The 15,220-nt window shown below is 37.6% G+C and overlaps 1 pseudogene across 1 annotated transcript; it reads left to right on the top strand.

The window, feature by feature from the left end:
- The first annotated feature begins 446 nt into the window (after positions 1-446).
- Positions 447-3,072, top strand: LOC309636886 (small ribosomal subunit protein uS17 pseudogene; annotated as a pseudogene). The gene has a single exon. The product of its transcript is annotated as a small ribosomal subunit protein uS17 pseudogene (transcript).
- Positions 3,073-15,220: the final 12,148 nt, after the last annotated feature.

Below are 15,220 nucleotides of genomic sequence, written 5' to 3'. Positions count from 1 at the left end.
ACATATAAATTTATTTAAAACAAATACACATGAATCTATGTTATGTTATATAAAGTATATATAATATAACAAAATAATAATTTTTATACTTAAACATCTCAAAAAAGCATTTTGTAAAAAGAGGATTCATATAACATTTTTTAAACAGTATGGTTCCTACAATCTTTTCCATTCCCCCATTTCTCCATCAGTAACAGTAACAGTTAACAATCAATTGTTATTGTATTTTTAAAAATATTTATTTATTTTATTTATTTATTTTCCTTATTTTTTTGGCTGTGTCGGGTCTTAGTTGCAGCACACAGGATCTTCCTTGAGGTACACGGGGTCTTTCATTACAGCGCGCAGTCTCTTTGTTGCGGTGCTCAGGCTTCTCTCTAGTTGTGGCATGCGGTTTTCTCTTCTCTAGTTGTGGAGTACAGGCTCCAGGGCACGCGAGCTCAATAGTAGTGGTGCGTGGGCTTAGTTGCCCCGCGGCATATGGGATCTTAGCTCCCCGACCAGGGATTGAACCCATGCCCCCTGCATTGGAAGGCGGATTCTTTACCACTGGACCACCAGGGAAGTCCCCAACTGTCATGTTTTTACACACATATTCTAAACCCCCTCAAATACATACAAACAGAGTGTTATAGTTGTTTTGTTTAACAAAAATGTTATCCTAGTATACATAAATTTTCATAAACTGTTTTATTCACTCAAATCAATCTTCTCCCATGAGAATATATACAAATTACACTTTTTTAAAAAGCTATATCTTATTAAATAGTATGAATGTATTGTAATTAATTTAATCAGGCTACTTTATTTCATTAGTGTGTGTTTTTCTCACTGTGTATAATGTACAACTATCACATAAGTATTTGTTAACTGTACACGCTGTGTTTCCCTCTTCTGTTTTCCCGTGAAAGTCTCCTTCACACACAGTTCTTAGTTGTGCCTTGTATCTTCTTGTCCTGAGATGGAGGATTAAATGTTCAAAAAGGAAAGTAGTCACCATGGTAAATGTATGTTTGACCTGAGAGCAAGTTTGCTTGTTTGTTTTAAACTATCGCTTATATATTTACTGGTTTGTTTTTACATTGATAAAGCCCATTTGAAAAAATTGAACAATAAAATGTTAAACTTGGGAAACTCTGAAATTTTATACTGTCTGACTTCCCACTTCATGCAAACCCTTCTTTGTAGACCTTTATACCTTCTCATAAGCTTCTTTCTCTGCCTGAAAATGAACTTTGGTTCCTTCAACTAAAATCTCTCTACCATTTAAAGCACAACTTATGACACCACCTCCAAGAAGCTTTCTCTGATTACCCCAAGGCCTTAAGATGTCCCTCTGGTGCTCGAAGAGCAACCTGTGTTTGCAAGGATCAGTATATTTTTCACTGGCTATTGTAATTGTGGATGTGATTTTCTATTTCCTCTGCTAGATTATAACCTCTCTCATTGGAAGGAAATCTGTCTTCCTTCACTTCTGTGTTTCCAGTGCATAACATGATATATAGAGAAGCACTAACAACTCTTTTTCAGTAGAATAACTGATTAAATGAATACATATGCTACCTTCTTTTTTGACTTCTCCTTGGCTATGTGTGTGTGTGATATTTTAATAGACAATAGACATGTGGTGCATCAGTTTGAGGAGTGGAATGCTTGTTGAAAGGATGGGACTTAACTTTAGATAATCTTACCAATAACAAAGTGTCTGTGTTGTGAAAGAAGAAAGAGTGAGGTGGTTATTTTTGCAGAGATGGCTTGTTTGCTTCAGCATATTGGCGGAGCTCTCTTAACCTAGATTTCATTCTGTTTGCTCTCTTCATGTGAAACCATGCACCTCATACTTACATATCTTTCTCTAATTAAAGAGTTGTCTTAAGGAAACAAATCAGCAGCCGTCAAGGGGGTGCCAGAATGAGTCATTGATTTGCAATCAAGATGATAGCCGATTCCCCATGCTGATGGATTCACCAATTTTTCAGGGCCTCTGAGAGTTCACCTGCTTGTCACAGAGCATAGCACTTTGGTTCAGCTTGGAAATGAGGAATGTCCCTTCACTGTGATTCAAGCTGATTGCCCCTTTGTCACCAGGTTTTAGCTTCTAGGATAAGGTTGTACCTTTTACTCAAACAAGTACTGTTAGAGCTCAAGGTTAAAAGATTCACCTTGATGTTTTCTCCAGATAAGCTGTGATGGTAAAGACATTCTCATGTAAGCAGCTGAGGTTCCATTTATGTGGAAAAGTGAACCCATTCTCCCAAATTCCAGGTAGTTCAACATAATCCAGTATGATAATTATTTCTTGGTTATGAAATAGCCAAGAACCTGAGAAAGCATCTAATCCTACTTCAGAGGAAACTGAAGCCCAAAGGGCTAAGAGTTTCTGTGGTCTCCCAGCCAGAACTGGCTGACACAATGCTCAAATCCAAGTATGATATCCTTGTCACTTTACTAGAAACACACCCTTTCTTCTTCTTCTTCCTTATAGGCTGGTACTGGAGGTATATATGACTGACTGGTGAGCAGTAAGGATATTGAATGGTTAGGGAAGTTTGTAAAAAAAAAAGGCACCCTGGTTTTTTTTCAGGCAGCTGGGAAGATGGCAGACATTCAGACTGAGCGTGCCTACCAAAAGCAACTGACCAACTTTCAAAATAAGAAGAGGGTCCTGCTTGGAGAAACTGGCAAGGAGAAGCTCCCATTATACTACAAGAACATTGGTCTGGGCTTCAAGACGCCAAAGGAGACCATGGAGGGCGCCTACATTGACAAGAAATGCCCTTTTACTGGTAATGTCTCCATCCGAGGGTGGATCCAGTCTGGCGTGGTGACCAAGATGAAGATGCAGAGGACCGTTGTCATCCACCAAGACTACCTCCACTACATCTGAAAGTACAACCGCTTCTAGAAGCACCACAAAAACATGTCCGTGCACCTTTCCCCCTGCTTCAGGGATGTCCGAATCAGCGACAGTGTCACAGTGGGCGAGTGCCGGCCCCTGAGCAAGATGGTGCACTTCAACATGCTCAAGGTCAACAAGGATGATGGCACCAAGAAGCATTCCAGAGGTTCTAAGACTGGACCACTGTCCATGGCCCCAAACAAAATAATTTATTTTCCCAGTCAAAAAACAAACAAACAAACAAAAAAATGGCACCCTGGGTCTTTCTTTCCCTCTTTCCTGTTTTTAGAAGTGATATAGTGTAGCATTTAAGTGTCAAAACCCTGAAGCCAGACCACACAGTTTAGAACGCAGGATTCATCTCTTACTAGCGGAAGAAAGGAGTGTGTTAGTCTCTCTGTGCCTCAGTGTGCTTAGCACTAAAATGGGACAGCCATACGTTTGTTGAGAAGTTTCAAAGAGTTAATTAAAGCCAAGTACTTAGAACAATGACTGTCACAGAGTAAGCTCTCAGTAAATATTACCTGTGTTTATTCATAGGTGTATATGGGAATGGGATGAAAACTACTGTCTTCCCATCCCTATCTTTGTGTTTAGAATTAAAGTGAGCTCCTTGTTTTGCTGTATATTTCTCAAGGTTTCAACTTCATCTCCTTTGCTTGGGTATAATCTTAGGCCCTCTGCTTTTATCGGAATCGTGAGGGAATAAACATAGCATGGTATCTATCTAAGAGCATGGGTTTAGGTGTCAGTCAGACTGCATTTTTGGAATGACTGGAGTCAGTCCATTTGTTTGCCAGAACTGCTATCTAAGGTCTTATAGAATATTTTACATATCAACAACATAATGTCATAGAGGATCAAGAGACCCACTTTATGGCAAAGGCAGTGTGAAAGTTTATATATGTCTATAGAATCCACTTGTCCTCTCATATACCACACCACCCAGAAGCTGTTGGCCTAATACAGCAATATACTGAGTTGTTAAAGGCACAGGTAAGGCACCAACTTGGAGACAATATCCTGTGAAGATGGGGTGTCATCCTCTAAGACAGCGGTCCCCAACCTTTTTGGCACCAGGGACCGATTTTGTGGAAGACAATTTTTCCACAGACGGGGAGGGAGAGGGGAACAGTTCAGGCAGTAATGTGAGCAAAGGGGAGCGAAGGGGAGCAGCAGATGAAGCTTCCATGGCTTGCCTGCCGCTTACTTCCTGCTGCACAACTGGTACTGGTCTGCGGCCCAGGGGTTGGGGACCCCTGCTCTAGGACATCACATGTACCTTATATCAACATCCATCATATGATGCTGTCTCCAATGGATAGAAAATATTGGTCTGAGAAATAATAGATATGGGCAAGAAGGACTGCACTTTTCATTATTTCCAATGTTCTACTTGGGGAATTTGTGGTCACTCAAATCCCCTTAATTCTGTGCTCTTCTAGATTAGAAGTTATGCTCTCCAGAGAGGGCAATGCTTCCCCCAGGCAATCAGCAAGAGATCCATTTAACTTTGAGCTAAAACCGCATTGTGGGCTCCTCCTGCCAAGGGATCAACAGGGAGGAATAAAATTCACAATCTTGGTAGGGGTAATTGACCTGGATCATGAGGAGGAGGTAGGGCTGTTGTCACACAATGGGAGCAGGAAGAAATATGTTAGGCATCCAAATTATCCACTTGGATATCTCTTAGTTCTCTCTTGTCCAATTTTGATGATACATGGATAAGTTTAGTGGTCAGTGCTTTCAAATGACATGGGAAGCAGAAGTGCAGACTTCTCAGGGATGAGGGTCTTGTTCATTCCACATGGTGAACCACCAAGACCCACAGTGATGTTAGCTGACAGTGAAGGGAATCTAGAATGGATAGTATTGGATGAAGATAATGATAATCAGTTGTAGCTTCAAGACCCAGTTATAGCAGCAGGGGCTGCAGTTCATCCTACTAATCTCCCACTTGTGAGTTTCTTCCAGCAGAAGAGGCCCACCCAGAGCCTTGAAGTGATATGATGTAAGTGAATTCAAATGTCATCAGGGATCAGCTTTGATGGAGTCTGTGTTGTGCTGCATGGATCTCTCTTTTAGGACTGATATAGTTACCCAACTACTGATCAGGTTGTGGGCTGACAACTTTCAGTTATCAGGTTAGGAAGGTTGACTAACCCCGTTTTGCAGGGTATCCCATTTCCAATCATTGATGGTCTCAGTGATATAAAGCTGGACCCCTCACCCTAACTTGTGACAACTCTGAAGGACTACCCTAGGTTCAGAGCTCCCTGTAGGGTTATCTGAGGCCTTAATTGATACTGCCTTGCAGCCTGACTTCTCCCTGCATTCAATCCTGCTTTCTTTTTCTTTTCCCTCAAGATATTAATACTAAGAACAGTCCCTATTAAACTTTCTGCATGCTAATCTTTATCTCAGGGTTCCTGGGGACTTCTACTGATGATGCTACCCGAATATACACCCAAATAAGTAGGAAACAAGATAAGCACGAGACATTCATTTCAGCAGTGATTGTAAGAAAAAAATGCCATTAACAAGGCTGGTCTGCTCATTGAATAACCTATGGTACCCTCAAAAGGCAGTACCACAAAACAATCAGAAAGAATAAAGAAGATCTCTATGAAGTATATGGAGACAGTCCATATTTTAAAGTGAAAAAGGAAATAAAGAAAGATTCAGAACAGTGTACATAATATGCAAACTTTTGTTTAAAAGAAGAGGAAATAAATATAAAAAATAATTATCTGCCAATTTTGATGTACTAGATAATAAAGTAATAAATGAAAATGGCTACATACTGAGGATGAGTGTGAATAAAATGAAAAGAAAAGATATAATGACTAGAATTGTCTGAATTTTATAATTATATTGACCTTTGATACATGTAAACATTTCACATAATCAAAAATAAATTTGGAAATACAATAAACCTTAAAATTGAATTCAGATATCAATGTATAAATATAACTGCACTTTAAATTGACAATATAAACACATTAAAGGCAGTAATTATTTCCAGAAACTGTGGAACACAATACTCTATCCCTAATAAGATATATTTAAAGGGAAATAAAAGAGAAAAAAATTAGATATCGCTTAGTGGGATTATTGTTAATAGTAAGTTTGGGAGATTAGTTGAAGATGGCAGAGTAGAAGGATATGTGCTCACTCTCTCTTGCAAGAGCACTGGAATCACAATTAACTGCTGAACAATCATTGACAGGAAGACCCTGGATTTCACCAAAAAAGATACCCCACATCCAAAGACAAAGAAGAACCCACAATGAGATGGTAGGTGGGGCACAATCACAATAAAATCAAATCCCATAACCACTGGGTGGGTGAGTCACAAACTGGAGAACACTTATACCACAGAAGTCCACCCACTGGAGTGAGGGTTCTGAGCCCCACATCAGGCTTCCCAACCTGGGGGTCTGGCAAAGGGAGGAGGAATTCTCAGAGAATAAGACTTTGAAGGCTAGCGGGATTTGATTGCACAACTCTGACAGGTCTGGGGGAAACAGAGGGCACACACAAGATTGTGTGTACATCAGGACACAGAGGGAAGGAGAGTGACACCATAGGAGACTGAACCAGACCTACCTGCTAGTGTTGGAGTGTCTCTTGCAGAGGCGGGGAGTGGCTGTGACTCACCACGAGGACAAGGGCACTGGCAGCAGAAGTTCTGGGAAGTACTCCTTGGTGTGAGCCCTCATAGAGTCCGACATTAGCCTCATTAAAGGGCCTGTAGGCTCCAGGGCTGGGCGCATCAGGCCAAACAACCAACAGGGAGGAATTCACCCCCACCCATCAGCACACAAACAGATTAAAGTTTTACTGAACTCTACCCAACAAAGCAACACCCAGCTCTACCCACCACCAGTCCCTCCCATCAGGAAGCTTGCACAAGCCGCTTAGATAGCCTCATCCACCAGAGGGCAGACAGCAGAAGCAAGAACTACAATCCTGCAGCCTGTGGAATGAAAACCACATTCACAGAAAGACAGACAAAATGAAAAGGCAGAGGACTATGTACCAGATGAAGGAACAAGATAAAACCCTAGAAAAACACCTAAATGAAGTGGAGATAGGCAACCTTCCAGAAAAAGAATTCAGAATAATAATAGTGAAGAAGATCCAGGACCACAGAAAAGAATGGAGGCAAAGATCGAGAAGATGCAAGAAATGTTTAACAAAGACATAGAAGAATTAAAGAACAAAAACACCTAGAAGAATTAAAAAACAAACAAACAGACATGAACAATACAATAACTGAAATGAAAAATACACTAGAAGGATTCAATAGCAGAATAACTGAGGCACAAGAACAGTTAAGTGACCTGGAAGACAGAATGGTGGAATTCACTGCCACGTAACAGAATAGAGAAAAAGAATGAAAAGAAATTAAGACAGCCAAAGAGACCTCTGGGACCACATTAAATGCACCAACATTCACATTATAGGGGTCCCAGAAGGAGAAGAGAGAGAGAAAGGACCTGAGAAAATATTTGAAGACATTATAGTTGAAAACTTCCCAAACATGGGAAAAGAAATAGCCACCCAAGTCCATGGAAGCACAGAGAGTCCCAGGCAGGATAAACCCAAGGAGAAAAACACCAAGACACATAGTAATCAAATTGACAAAAATTAAAGACAAAGAAAAATTATTGAAAACAAGGGAAAAATAACAAATAACATACAAAGGAATTCCCATAAGGTTAACAGCTGATTTCTCTGCAGAAACTCTACAAGCCAGAAGGGAGTGGCATGATATATTTAAAGTGATGAAAGGGAAGAACCTAAAACCAAGATTACTCTCAATGTCAAGGATCTCATTCAGATTCAATGGAGAAATCAAAAGCTTTATAGATAAGCAGAAGCTAAGAGAATTCACCACCACCAAACCACCTTTACAACAAATACTAAAGGAACTTCTCTAAGTGGGAAACACAAGAAAAGAAAGGAACCTACAAAAACAAACCTAAAACAATTAAGAAAATGGTAATAGAAACATACATTTTGATAATTACCTTAAATGTGAATGGATTAAATGCTCCAATCGAAAGACACAGGCTCAGTGAATGGTTCCAAAGACAAAACTCATATATATGCTGTCTACAAGAGACCCACTTCAGACATAAGGACACATACAGACTGAAAGTGAAGGGATGGAAAAAGATATTCCATGCAAATGGAAATCAAAAGAAAGCTGGAGTAGGAATACTACTATCAGATAAAATAGACTTTAAAATAAAGAATGTTACAGGAGACAAGGAAGGACACTACATAATGATCAAGGGATCAATACAAAAAGAAGATATAACAATTATAAATATATATGCAAGTAACATAGGGGCACCTCAATACATGAGGCAACAGCTAACAGCTATAAAAGAGGAAATCGACAGTGACACAATAATAGTGGGGGAATTTAACACCTCACTTACACCAATGGACAGATCATCCAGACAGAAAATTAGTAAGGAAACGAAACTTTAAATGACACAATAGACCAGAGAGATTTAATTGGTATTTATAGGATATTCCATCCAAAAATATCAGATTACACTTTCTTCTCAAGTGCACATGGAACATTCTCCAGGATAGATCATATGTTCGGTCACAAATCAAGCTGCGGTGAATTTAAGAAAATTGAAATCATATGAAGCATCTTTTCTGACCACAACGCTATGACATTAGAAATAAATTACAGGGAAGAAAACACAAACACATGAAAGCTAAACAACATGCTACTATATAATCAAGAGATCTCTGAAGAAGTCTAAGAGGAAAGCAAAAAATACATAGAGACAAATGACAATGAAAACACGATGATCCAAAACATATGGGATGCAGCAAAAGCAGTTCTAAGAGGGAAGTGTAGAGCAATACAATCCTACCTCAAGAAACAAGAAAGATCTCAAATAAATAATCTAACCTTACACCTAAAGGAACTAGATAAAGAAGAACAAACAAAACCCAAAGTTAGTAGAAGAAAAGAAATCATAAACATCAGAGCAGAAATAAATGAAATAGAAACAAAGAAAACAGTAGCAAAGATTAATAAAACTAAAATCTGGTTCTTTGAGAAGATAAACAAAATTCATAAACCTTTAGCCAGACTCATCAATAAAAAGAGGAAGAGGACTCATATCAATAAAATTAGAAATGAAAAAGGAGAAGTTACAACAGACACCACAGAAATACAAAGCATCCTAAGAGACTACTACAAGCAACTCTATGCCAATAAAATGGACAACTTGGAAGAAATGGACAAATTCTTAGAAAGGTATAACCTTCCAAGACTGAACCAAGAAGAAACAGAAAATATGAACAGACCAATCAAAAGTAATGAAATTGAAACTGTGATGAAAAATCTTCCAACAAACAAAAGTCCAGGACCAGATGGCTTCACAGGTGAATTCTATAAAACATTTAGAGAAGAGCTAACACCCATCCTTCTCAAACTCTTCCAAAAATTTGCAGTGGAAGGAACACCCCCAAACTCATTCTATGAGGCCACCATCTCCCTGAAAACCAGACAAAGATAGAACAAAAAAAGAAAATTACAGAGCAATATCAATGATGAATACAGATGCAAAAATCCTCAACCAAAAAATAGAAAACAGAATCCAATAACACATTAAAAGGATCATACACCATGATCAAGTGGGATTTACTAGGGAGGCAAGGACTCTTCAATATATGCAAATCAATCAATGTGATACACCATATTAACAAAATGAAGAATAAAAACCATATGATCATCTCAGTAGATGCAGAAAAAGCTTTTGAGAAAATTCAACACCCATTTATAAGAAAAACTATCCAGAAAGTGGGCATTGAGGGAACCTACCTCAACATAATAAAGACCATATAAGGCAAACCCACAGCAAACATCATTTTCAATGGTGAAAAACTGAAAGCATTTCCTCTAAGATCAGGAGCAAGACAAGGATGTCCACTCTCACCACTATTATTCAACATAGTTTTGGAAGTCCTAGCCATGGCAATCAGAGAAGAAGAAAAAAATAAAAGGAATACAAATTGGAAAAGAAGAAGCAAAACTGTCACTGTTTGCAGATGACATGATACTATATATAATCCTAAAGATGCCAGCAGAAAACTACTAGAGCTAATCAATGAATTTGGTAAAGTTGCAGGGTACAAAATTAATGCACAGAAATCTCTTGCATTCCTATACACTAACAATGAAAGATCAGAAAGAGAAAATAAGGAAACAATCCTACTCACTTTTGCAAAAAAACTAATAAAATACCTAGGAATAAACCTACCTAAGCAGGTAAAAGACCTGTACTCAGAGAACTATAAGACACTGATGAAAGAAATTAAAGACAATACAATCAGATGGAGAGATTTACCATGTTCTTGGATTGGAAGTATCAGTATTGTGAAAATGACTAAACTACCGAAAGCAATCTACAGATTCAATGCAATCCCTACCAAATTATCAATGGCATTTTTTACAGAATTAGAACAAAAAATCTTAAAATTGGTCTGGAGACACAAAACACTCCGAATAGCAAAAGCAATCTTGAGGGTAAAAAACGGAGCTGGAAGAATCAGACTCCCTGACTTCAGACAATATTACAAAGTTACAGTAATCAAGACAATATTGTACTGGCACAAACACAGAAATATAGATCAAAGGAACAGGATAGAAAGCCTAGAGATAAACCCAAACACCTATGGTCAACTAATCTAATCTATGAAGAAGGAGGCAAGGATATACAATGGAGAAAAGACAGCCTCTTCAATAAGCGGTGCTGGGAAAACTGGACAAATACATGTAAAAGAATGAAAGTAGAACATTCTTTAACACCATACACAAAAAATAAACTCAAAATAGATTAAAGACCTAAATGTAAGGCCAGACACTATAAAACTCTCAGAGGAAAACATAGACAGAAAACTCTTTGACATAAACCACAGCAAGATCCTTTTTGACTCACCTCCTTGAGTAATGGAAATAAAAACAAAAATAAACAAATGGGACCTAATGAAACTTAAAAGCTTTTGCACAGCAAAGGATACTATAAATGAGACGAAAAGACAACCCTGAGAATGGGAGAAAATATTTGCAAACAAATCAATGGACAAAGGATTAATCTCTAAAATATATAAACAGCTCATGCTGCTCAGTATTAAAAAAAAAAAAACCCAATCAAAATATGGGCAGAAGACCTAAATAGACGTCTCTCTAAAGGAGATATACAGATGGTCAAGAGGCATATAAAAAGCTGCTCAACATCACTAATTATTAGAGAAATGCAAATCAAAACTACAGTGAGGTATCACCTCACACCAGTTAGAATGGGCATCATCAGAAAATCTACAAACAACAAATGCTGGAGAGGGTGTGGAGAAAACGGAACCCTCTTGCACTGTTGGTGGGAATGTAAATTGATACAGCCTCTATGGAGAACAGTATAGAGGTTCCTTAAAAAACTAAAAATAGAATTACCCTATGACCCAGCAATCCCACTACTGAGTATATACCCAGAGAAAACCATAATTCAAAAACACACATGCACCCCAGTATTCACTGCAGCACTATTTACAATAGCCAGGTCATGGAAGCAATCTAAATGCCCATCGACAGATGAATGGATAAAGAAGATGTGGTACATATATACAATGGAATATTCCTCAGCCATAAAAAGGAACGAAATTGGGTCATTTGTAGAGACGTGGATGGACCTAGAGACTGTCATACAGAGTGAAGTAAGTCAGAAAGAGAAAAACAAATATTGTATATTAATGCATATATGTGGAATGTAGAAAAATGTTACAGATGAACCAGTTTCCAGGGCAGAAATAGAGACACAGATGTAGAGAACAAATGTATGGACACCAAGGGGGGAAAGCTAGGGGGTGGTGGTTGTGGGATGAACTGGGAGATTAGGATTGATATATATACACTAATATGTATAAAGTCGATAACTAATAAGAACCTGCTATATAAAAATAAATAAATTAAATTAAATTAAAAAAGAAAAAATAGTCAACCAATTGTAGATATGAAAAAAAAGTAAGTTGATATTACAACTTGAGACTGTAGTGTTCATATTGTAGAACAGAATAATTACATGCTTAATATTTTTAAGAATGATGGGAAAGAGCATGCAAACACAACAGATATTTTGCAAAACTCTGTAACGATTTTTAATTGGGGCTATCTGTGAGTTCAGAATTCAAATTCTGAACATGTATAGATAGATAGATAGATAGATAGATAGATAGATAGATAGATAGATAGATAGATAGATAGATAGATAGATTTTAAATAAAATTTATTAAGAGAAAAAAATCATTATATAATTTACAGGGTAATCACCTATTAGAACAAGCAGTAGGGCATAGGGAGAACGAGCTTCTGGAGGAAGCAATGGTTCCTGTTTTTAAAGGTTCTTCCTATGTACAAGCCACAACATTCATTATTTTAGTTCAGTAAAGAGACTAGGTCACAATCCAATGAACAGGGTCCCTCTTGTATGCCATGTTAACAGAGATAGGAAAAATCATCTCTTTACTTGATTTCCATGGATATAGACTTCAGAATATATGCTCTGCTGAAAATTAGGGGAGATGGGTGTGTTTGGCAATGCCCAATAAAAACAATTATAAAGAGATTGTTAGATAAAATATATCATTTAATATCTTTTGGCCCATCCTATAATCATGTTTCATTGCTTTCTAAAGACTTCCACTTATCACTTCTGAGAGCCTTCTTCATTATGCTTCATCCAAAAACCATCTTTCCGACTTTATTTATTTATTTATTTATTTTTTAACATCTTTATTGGAGTGTAATTGCTTTACAATGTTGTGTTAGTTTCTGCTGTATAACAAAGTGAATCAGCTATATGTATATGTATATCCCCATATCCCCTCCCTCTTGCATCTCCCTCCCACCCTCACTATCCCACCCCTCTAGGTGGTCACAAAGCAGTGAGCTGATCTCCCTGTGATATGCAGCAGCTTCCCACTAATCTATTTTACATTTGGCAGTGTATATATATAAATGCTACTCTCTCACCTCATCTCAGCTAACCCTTCCTCTTCCCCATGTCCTCAAGTCCTTTCTCTATGTCTGCATCTTTATTCCTGTCCTGCCCCTAGGTTCTTCAGAATCTTTTTTTTTTTTTTTTTTTAGATTCCATATATATGTGTTAGCATACAGTATTTGTTTTTCTCTTTCTGGCTTACTTTATTCTGTATGACAGACTCTAGGTCCATCCACATCACTACAAATAACTCAATTTCGTTTCTTTTTAGGGCTGAGTAATATTCCATTGTATATATGTGTCATATATTCTTTTTCCATTCATCTGTCAATGGACACTTAGGTTGCTTCCATGTTCTGGCTATTGTAAATAGTACTGCAATGAATACTGTGGTACATGACTCTTTTTGAATTATGGTTTTCTCAGGGTATATGTCCAGTAGTGGGATTGCTGGGTCGTATGGTAGTTCTATTTTTAGTTTTTTAAGCAACCTCCATACTGTTCTCCATAGTGGCTGTATCAATTTACATTCCCACCAGCAGGGCAAGAGGGTTCCTTTCTCTCCACACCCTCTCCAGCATTTATTGCTTGTAGATTTTTTGATGATGGCAATCCTGACCAGTGTGAGGTGATACCCCATTGTGGTTTTGATTTGCATTTCTCTAATGATTAATGCTCAAATGATGTTGAGCATCCTTTCATGTGTTTGTTGACAATCTGTATATCTTCTTTGGAGAAATGCCTATTTAGGTCTTCTGCCCATTTTTGGATTCGGTTGTTTGTTTTTTGGATGTTGAGCTGCATGAGATGCTTGTATACTTTGGAGATTAATCCTTTGTCTGTTGCTTCATTTGCAACTAATTTTCTCCCATTCTGAAGGTTGTCTTTTTGTCTTGTTTATGGTTTCCTACTGTGCAAAAGCTTTTAAGTTTCATTAGGTCCTATTTTTTTATTTTTGTTTTTATTTCCACTTCTCTAGGAGGAGGGTCCAAATGTTCTTGCTGTGATTTATGTCCTAGACTGTTCTGCCTATCTTTTCCTGTAAGAGTTTTATAGTGTCTGGCCTTACATTTAGGTCTTTAATCCACTTTGAGTTTATTTTTGTGTATGGTGTTAGGGAGTGTTCTAACTTCATTCTTTTACCTGGAGCTGTCCAGTTTTCCCAGCAGCATTTACTAAAGAGGCTATATTTTCTCCATTGTATATTCTTGCCTCCTTTATCAAAGATAAGCTGACCATATGTGCACGGGTTTATCTCTGGGTTTTCTATCCTCTTCCGTTGATCTATATGTCTGGTTTTGTGCCAGTACCATAGTGTCTTGATTATTGTAGCTTTGTAGTGTAGTCTGAGGTCAGGAAGTCTGGTTCCTCCAGCTCCATTTTTCTTTCTCAAGATTGCTTTGGCTATTCGGTGTCTTTTGTGTTACCATACAAATTGTGAAATTTCTTGTTCTAGTTCTGTGAAAAATGCCATTTGTAGTTTGACAAGGATTACATTGAATCTGTAGATTGCTTTGGGTAGTATAGTCATTTTCACAATATTGATTCTTCCAATTCAAGAACACGGTATATCTCTCCATCTATTTGTATCATCTTTAATTTCTTTCATCAGTGTCTTATAGTTTTCTGCATACACGTCTTTTGTCTCCTTAGGTTAGTTTATTCCTAGGTATTTTATTCTTTTTTGCAATGGTAAATGGGAGTGTTTCCTTAATTTCTCTTTCAGATTTTTCATCTTTAGTGTATAGGAATGCAAGAGATTTCTGTGTATTAATTTTGTATCTGGCTACTTTACCAGATTCATTGATTAGCTGTGGTAGTTTGTTGGTAGCATCTTTAGGATACTCTATGTATAGTATCATGTCATCTGCAAACAGTGACAGTTTTACTTCTTCTTTTCCAATTTGGATTCCTTTGATTTCTTTTTCGTCTCTGATTGCTGTGGCTAAAACGTCCAAAACAATGTTGAATAATTGTGGTGAGAGTCGGCAACCTTGTCTTGTTCTTGATCTTAGAGGAAATGGTTTCAGTTTTTCACCATTGAGAATGATGTTTGCTGTGGGTTTGTCATATATGGCCTTTATTATGTTGAGGCAGCTTCCCTCTATGCCTACTTTCTGGAGAATTTTTATCATAAATGGCTGTTGAATTTTGTTGAAAGCTTTTTCTGCATCCTGTGAGATTATCATATGGTTTTTATCCTTCAGTTTTCTAATATGGTGTATCACGTTGATTGATTTGCGTATATTGAAGAATCCTTGCATTCCTGGGATAAACGCCACTTCAT

Source organism: Balaenoptera physalus, assembly GCF_965194825.1.
Source record: "Balaenoptera physalus genome assembly, chromosome: 10".
NCBI classification, from domain to species: Eukaryota; Metazoa; Chordata; class Mammalia; order Artiodactyla; family Balaenopteridae; genus Balaenoptera; species Balaenoptera physalus.
The sequence above is the reverse complement of the archived record's forward strand: the minus strand, read 5'-3'. Positions and strand labels throughout refer to the sequence as shown.